Source organism: Salminus brasiliensis, chromosome 8 (genome assembly GCF_030463535.1).
Source record: "Salminus brasiliensis chromosome 8, fSalBra1.hap2, whole genome shotgun sequence".
Lineage (NCBI taxonomy): Eukaryota > Metazoa > Chordata > Actinopteri > Characiformes > Bryconidae > Salminus > Salminus brasiliensis.
In genome coordinates, this window is record NC_132885.1 from 43024106 (window position 1) to 43032321 (window position 8216).

Consider the following 8216-nt stretch of genomic DNA (forward strand, 5'->3'; position numbering starts at 1 on the left):
TCAGTGTTCAGTGTGTGTTGTGTTTCACAAACACTATTTTTGTCATGAGTCTCTGAAGTGAAGCCATGGTTCGCTGTCAGAAAGCAGAACCTGCATTTCTGTTTCTGTCTTTAATCTCCCGAGCTTCTGTCACTTCTGCTTTCTCTCTCTGTCTCTCTCTCTCTGTCTCTCTCTCTCTCTCTCTCTCTCTCTCTCTCTCTCTGTATTTAAAGTCTAGATCTCTCTGATGTTTCTCCTCACCATCCTTTCGCTGACGGGCCTCTCGAGAGTAATTACCGCAGCTTTCCGAGGAGAGATGCTCGCTGCGTCTCTTTTTCAAACCTGGCCAAATCAGCCGTAATTAAGGCCGTAGCGCTGCGGCAGGCCTGCCCTTTCACGCTGACCTCTATCGCGTCGCCTCAGCGACAGACGGCCCGAGCTGCATCTGAGCGCCTTTGCCTATAAAAGGAGAGGAAGAAGACTGGGTAGCGATTTATTTCGAAAGCTCTGTGTGACCACATCCTGCTCTTCAGTAGGAGTGCGCTCAGTACGATGACAGAAACTGGCATGCTAAGTCTGCAGATAGCAGGCCGGGAGGGGTGGGGGTGGAAACAGGGCCGCTTATGAACCAGCGCTGATGGATTTGCTGCGTGATAATGAGGCCAGAGCGAGTTTGTGTTGGGATTGCAAAAGAGATAATGACACGCAAAGCTCTCGGCCCACCGTGTGGCGCTCTCCTCGGCAGCACGTTAGCTCTGGCTATGCTAACAGCACAAGGTCTTAAATGACTGTGTAAGATGCTATCAAGCTCTGAGGGAAGGGAGCTCAGCGCCAGGCCTGTTCAGGCCTGGGAGAAAAGGGGGAGGGTGTCCTGACCCCTCGTGACCTCTGGCAGTAACAGCTGGACTTGGAGGGAAAAGGGGACGCAGATGCAGCAGCACTTCCTGTGCAGGTTTTTCATGCAAAGTGTGTAAAATCTTAATGAATGATGTGTTTTAATATCAGAGTTAAAGCACAGCTGAGGAGAGCTGTGGAGAATGTGATGACATCATTATGGTAAACAAGCACCGAGGGCCCGACACGCCGAGCTGGCGAGGACGAGCTGATGATCCTCTGGTCTGCAGTCAGCTCACCAAGTTCACTCAACAAGTGATCAGTCTGGACCCCACGGTTTGGTACAAGTCCAGTACAGCGGGGTAAAGGCAATAAACACACCCCAAAAGCATGAGGCTAAACTAGTCGTGCAACTTACAGTGTATTCCATCGAGCGTCGTATAGCGCCTCCCTGAGGCAGCTGCTGTAGCCTGTAGTGGATCAAGCAGTAAAATGTAAACAGTAACGTAGGAGAAATCCTGGACCTGAATTTTCCATTGATGAGGTAGCAGGGCTTTACGAATCAGGAGATCTAACTCACTGGAGTTCTCATAGCTGACAGCACCTGACACTCGTGTGTAGGGCACTTTCTCAGCGACCCTGTGGAATGGAACGCAGCCCAGGTGTTAAATACAAATGTTGGTGGATGAGGAGATTTCTAGCTTGGCCGAGTTTTCCAGCAGTCCAGAGCAACAGGACACCTGCAAGAAGGAAGGTCACCATCTGCCACGTTCACCTCAGGAACAAGGAGGGGAGCAGACTGCACCCAAGAGCTGGGAGTTCCCTCAGAAATGGAGGAAATGGGAGGGTGGGGGTCAGACTGGGACTCATCACCTTTTCGTCTACACTCTGAGATTTGGTTCTACATTACATTCAGCAATGTTAGCATGTAGGCTAAAGTGTACTGTGATGGTTCTGGGCGAATAGCGTAAGCCGGCAGTGTAGCTCATTACGGTTACGGTTGCCAAGCAACGCTTTAATTGGCTCAACCAATCAGATTTCAGAAACAGAGTGATAGGACAGGTTTAAAGGCACTGTTCTAAACGACTCCTGTGAGAACCGACACACACACACACACACACGTACACACCCCAGAGTGCGAGCAGTGGAGTGGACGTCTCCTTTTAGCCGGGTGGCCGTCTGTCTCTCCCCATCAATAATGGAGCAGACTCGTCCCGTCGCAGAGAGGCTGCTTAATGAAGCTGTTCTGGACGATCCCCTGAGGATCCCTGCATTAAGACCGACCAGCAGATGAGCTAATGATGGAGGAGGCCATTAGGACGGGTCAGCTGACGCCCGGAGACTCTGGAGATACTAAAAGAGCTAATGGCACACGATCACTTTTCATACCATCTTCAGGATCATCTGCAGGGGTGGGGAAGTGGGGGGGGGGGGGGGGGGGGTCTGGTGTTCCACTGTGAGTGAAGCTTGGAGGTTCTTAAGAGAACATGTATATGCATCACACAGAAATAGGGTGTGGCTACTGGATACACAGCTGATTAAATATTCCTCTTCATTTACATATTAGGTGTGTATGGAAGACATAGTATTTAAATATTAATTTTAATAATGACTTATCTTCTCACATTTACATTAGAATATATTTACTCCTTTTAAGTTAATCAGATATTCAGATGAAAGGCTTACTGTCCTGCTGTTCTGACATAATTAAGAACGGTTATAAACTAACCCTTAAACTGATGGTCACCAACAGACCCAGTGCATGCCGTCCTCTGGTCTTTAAGGGGTGTGTACCTGAGCGCTGGGGGCAGACAGTGGTGCTCAGGGCTAATCTCACTTACAGGTGGGACCTGTGTCTCACCTCAGCAGCAGCTCACAGGCCTCACTTCCTGTCCACGTCAGCCTGCTGATGCAGACCGTCTTCCACGCTCGGTGCCTCGGAGCGTCCAGGGAGCCATTATCCCTGACCAATCCTGCGTGAGCCCCGGCTTCTCAATTAACCTCACCGCATCCTTCTCCCTTGGTTCTGATTAGATCTGTTTCTCTGCACACACACACACACACACACACACACACACACACACACACACACACACTCTCTCTCTCTCTCTCTCACCATTTTCTTCATTTTCTGGAATGTGTGCCATCCTGTATGGCTAAATAGCACCTCTCTTTGAAGAGGAAGGTAAGCTCTCAGTGGTGATGCATCTCATCATGATGACCACCGGAGACCACCGGAGACCTGACTCAGATGTTGGTTAAGGCACTTACAGGTCAGGTATGGCATGTGTATTGTGGGTATTGTTTGAGTGTGTAGTGTGTAGTATAGATAAACCGTAAAGTTGAGTGTGCTCAAATATCCACAATGCACACTCAGAACCGGTCGGTATTTGACTGTGGTTACCATGGATACTGTATCCCACAATGCAATGCCAAAGAGAAACTCACAGTGATGTATGTTGGATAAGATTAGAATTTAGTCTAAACCTAATAGGATTAGTGTGTAGTACACAAGTGGAACACAGCCTAGACGCTTCTGCCTCTCTGGTGGAGGGTGTAGATGTGGTTTGGGGGGTGGGGGGGTGTTGGGGGGGGGGGGTGATGGGTAGGACTAGTACTGGTGAGTCATCTGTCTGGTATCTCACTACCTGTGACTCGTCTGCTGATTTTAGTGTGTTTAATTGTTTAGTGATCGGATCTCCTGCAGTAAGCCCTTTGTAATGTGGTGTTTCCATTATTTTGTCCACATATATAGGTTCCTGCATCAAGGAATTTAAAAACTCTAATACAGGAAATGTGCTTTTTGCTTGCTAATGTTTTTCTTGCTGAAGTTCACCGAGTTTCTTAAATTTAAAGTTACTAAGATATTTCTTAAAACGTCTGACCCCGTAGTTGATCCTGTGGTCAGGGCCTACCGTCCCTATTCAGCCACTCTCAGTATAAACAGTCCTGAAAAAGGTTCTGTAACTCGGCCCTCTTTGGAGCGGTGACAGGTGAAGTGAATAATATTGATTATCTTCCATCGACAGGGGATTCTGTCTAGGGGTGGAGTAACCCTAACCCTAACTGCTCCACAGCTCCTCAATGCTGGGGGGCTTTATACCCCTCTAGTCCACGCCTGGCATTAGGCAGCATGGAGCCAATAGGGTCATGATGTTGATCTGCTCCAGAGAGTCCTATTCTATTGGCAGTACTTCTTCTCTACAGGGACTAGACAAGCTGTGTGTGCATTTGCACATCTGTGTCAGTAATGGGTGCAGCTTAAAGTAGCTGAATGCGTTTAGTAGAGGTGGTGTCCACAAACATATAGTGTATATATGTTTACAGTGTGTTGTACAGCTAATGAGCCGGACTGAAGCTGAATAGCGCTGTTGTACAGTGAGGTGTTTTGGAGCACAGCGCGCTGAACTCTCATCTCCACCTCTCTCACTTCCTCTTCAGGTTGGTGGCGTCTCTCAGAACTGCCAGAGTTCCCGTTTTCAGCATTAGCAGCGTTAGCATTAGCAGCTTTAGCATTAGCAGCTTTAGCATTAGCAGCGTTAGCGTTAGCAGCACGGCTGAGAGGAGCTTTTAAGTGGATGTAGGAAATACGGAACAGAAGAAACACAGAGAACAGAAGCAGGAAGTTACAAAGCAAAAACAAGCTCACACACACACACACACACACACACACACACACACCGCCTCAGGCCTTCAGGCAGAAGCAGCTGGATGTGCTAAACACACAAACATGCACACAATTAAAAGAGCACACACACACACACACACACACACACGTGTACTATATTATACTGCAAATATCCTTTCCTCTTCCTCCCTCTCTTTCCTTCCTACACCTTCTCACACACACACACTCACACACACACATACACCCGGGTTAATTCTAGCGCTCTCTGGCTGCGTTCTCTGGACAGATCAGACCGCTTCTTTCATCTGGTTTGTTTTAACAGGTGTAAACACTCTACCTGTACTCAGGAGCACACCTGGCTACTGAACTGTGGTCCGGCTAAAAGCAGGAGGTCTCAGTTCCCAGTGACCCCAGTTTAGGCCTGCTCCTTCAACCTACAGCCGTTTTGCTCCACCCATTCAGGCTGAAGTTATAAGGAGTGTTTCAGGCCGGGTGGTTTTCTAAATGACAAAACAGGCCAGCCAGTCGAGTCAGAGCTCATTTACATATCGCAGTGTTGAAGAGTGTGTGTGACTGTACAGGATGAAGAGATGAAGTGAAGCAACCCTCGCCAGCCCGGCTCTGGGGTGGAATATGGTGATGAACAAGGTGTGAAATCAGTCGCTATTTCTCACACATTCCCTGCAAACACACACACACACACACACACACACACACTGTCACGCTGCTCTGCTCATTACCGTCAGGCTCTCTTTCTCAGCAGAGCAGCGTTACTGCTGGGTAATCCAATCTTTTTAAATCAGATCTGACTCTATGTGGCTCTAGATCGGACACATGTTTGGTTTGTGGGCCTGTGTCCTGAATCTGAACAGTCAGATCGGATTTCATGCGTATTTTTAGCGCTGATTTAGGGACAGATCCGTTCACTTACATTTATGAATGTGAGCCGACCAGATCAGCCGAATCCGATCTGAACAAAAAATCGGAATTGTTTAATAATACTTGTCATTTGTAAAGTTAATGTAGGCTGTAGGTATGCTAAACCACCATCGCCAGACCAGCTTAAACCAGTTTAACCAGCCTAGACCAGCATTAGACTAGCATGAGATCAGATGAGCGAGTTCACACCAGCATAAACCTCCTCAAACCAGTTTAGAACAGAGTTAGACCCAGCATCAGACCTCCAGACACAAGCCCAGACCAGCAGCAGCCCATTCAGACCGGCACAAACCAGACAAGTGTCCAGGGAGGGGGAGCACAAGGGGGGTGTTTCCAATAAAGTGGCCAGGGAGTGGAAGTGAGAGCAACCACTGTGCTTTAGTGTGGTCCAACAGAACTGAGGGCAGTTCTACTTCAGGTTAATGAACTGAAACACACACACACACACACACACACACACTGCGCAGTGCTAAATTGAGTTAACCTCCTGCACTGACTCATGGTTACTGCCCTGCAGAGCTGAAGTGAAACGGGCCGCAGTGTGCTGAAGGTCCAGCAGTGACACACTGTTACTCAGCTCAGTCCAAACCAACATCCTGCTCGGAGCTATTAGCAGCTCGCTATCAGAATCACACTGACCACTTCCTCCACCCAGCTGTCACTCAGAACAACACACACACTCGCTGTAAACACACACAGCTTAAGCTGCACACTCTCTGAATACACACATTGGGAGCTTTTACAGTTCAGCCTTTTAAGCATCATCAGTGTATCAATAACACACTTCATCAATACACCTATCAATAACCCTCAGACGCTGTAGAACGGACCTCCAATAGTATCTGGACAGCAGCGCTCCTGTGAGCTACAGTCTGTAACTGCACCCCTGTCTAGTGGAAACATAGGGTAGGTGTTTCTAATAAATTGGCCAGCAGTTCTAGGCACAAGAAAGGTATTTTTAATAATGTGGACAGTGAGTGGAAGCACAAGGGCGGGGTTTCCAATAAAGTGTCCAGTGATCACTAAGTGTGTATTCGCTGTATGTCACACACAGAAGGGGAAGACAGCCTGTAGAGATGAAGCTCGTCTCTGCACAAGGTGGAAGCTACTAGCACACAATGTGCTGCGGTCCCCGACGAGAACGTCAGGAAGTGATGTCACCAGTAGATCTGAAGGCTGTTAAGGCCACATTTCCTGCTACACGTCTCCAAGTTTATATTTTGATCAGACTACATCAGAGAGACCTGCTGCACAAAAGCTCACAGCTAGCTCAGACTGAACGCACAGCGCTGCTGATGAATGATACACAGATTTCAGTATTTGGTTTAAACCTCATATCTCACCATGTTCACCATATTTTATTATTCCCTCTACTTTTGACCGGCTCAGTACGGTTCAATACACTACACTACAGTACACTACACTACACTACACTACACTACAGTACACTACTCTACTCTACAGTACACTACAGTACACTACACTACACTACAGTACACTACAGTACACTACACTACAGTACACTACATTACACTACACTACAGTATACTACACTACAGTACACTACAGTACAGTACACTACTCTACTCTACAATACACTACAGTACACTACACTACAGTACACTACAGTATACTACACTACACTACAGTACACTACACTACAGTACACTACAGTACAGTACACTACTCTACTCTACAGTACACTACAGTACACTACACTACACTACAGTACACTACAGTACAGTACACTACTCTACTCTACAGTACACTACAGTATACTAATCTACAGTATACTACACTACACTACAGTACACTACACTACAGTACACTACAGTACACTACATTACACTACACTACACTACAGTACACTACTCTACTCTACAGTACACTACAGTACACTACACTACACTACAGTATACTACACTACACTACACTACAGTACACTACAGTACACTACACTACACTACAGTACAGTACACTACACTACAGTATACTACACTACACTACACTACAGTACACTACACTACAGTACACTACACTACAGTACAGTACACTACACTACAGTATACTACACTACACTACACTACAGTACACTACAGTACACTACACTACACTACAGTACAGTACACTACACTACAGTATACTACACTACACTACACTACAGTACACTACACTACAGTACACTACACTACAGTACAGTACACTACACTACAGTATACTACACTACACTACACTACAGTACACTACAGTACACTACACTACAGTACAGTACCCACACTCAGCTTCACTGTACACTGTGTTAAACAGCTGTGTTTGGGGGCAGTGGGGGATTATCCTAACTGTATGTGTTCAGCTCGGCTTAGCCGTGGAGCTAACATAGCGATTAGCATTAAAACAATAAAACAATAAAACACAGAATAAATCACAAAAACCTTGTATCTCCCATACATACAACTTTACAGGATAAAGAAACACCACTGTTTTGAACTTTTAATGGAGTGTCCTACAAATATCTAATATAAATATATACTTTTGCAATGAATGAAAATGTTATAAAATGTATCTGTTAAATATGTTTTATTAGTAGTATTTTATTAAATATAAAATTAGAATTGCATTTGTTTTACTTCACGGTTTAAAAAACAAGATGTATGTGAAATGAACCAACTGCAGCTTCATCTGCTGTATTTCAAATACGTGTCTGTATATTTGTGTCCTTATGGGCTGTCCAGGATAGGGTGGTGCTTTGGGCGCAGCAGAGCAGTGGTGTAAAAGTTGGAGTGTACCCTCCGCGCGGCCACACGCTCCCCTTTCTGACATTATGTACTTCTGTAAT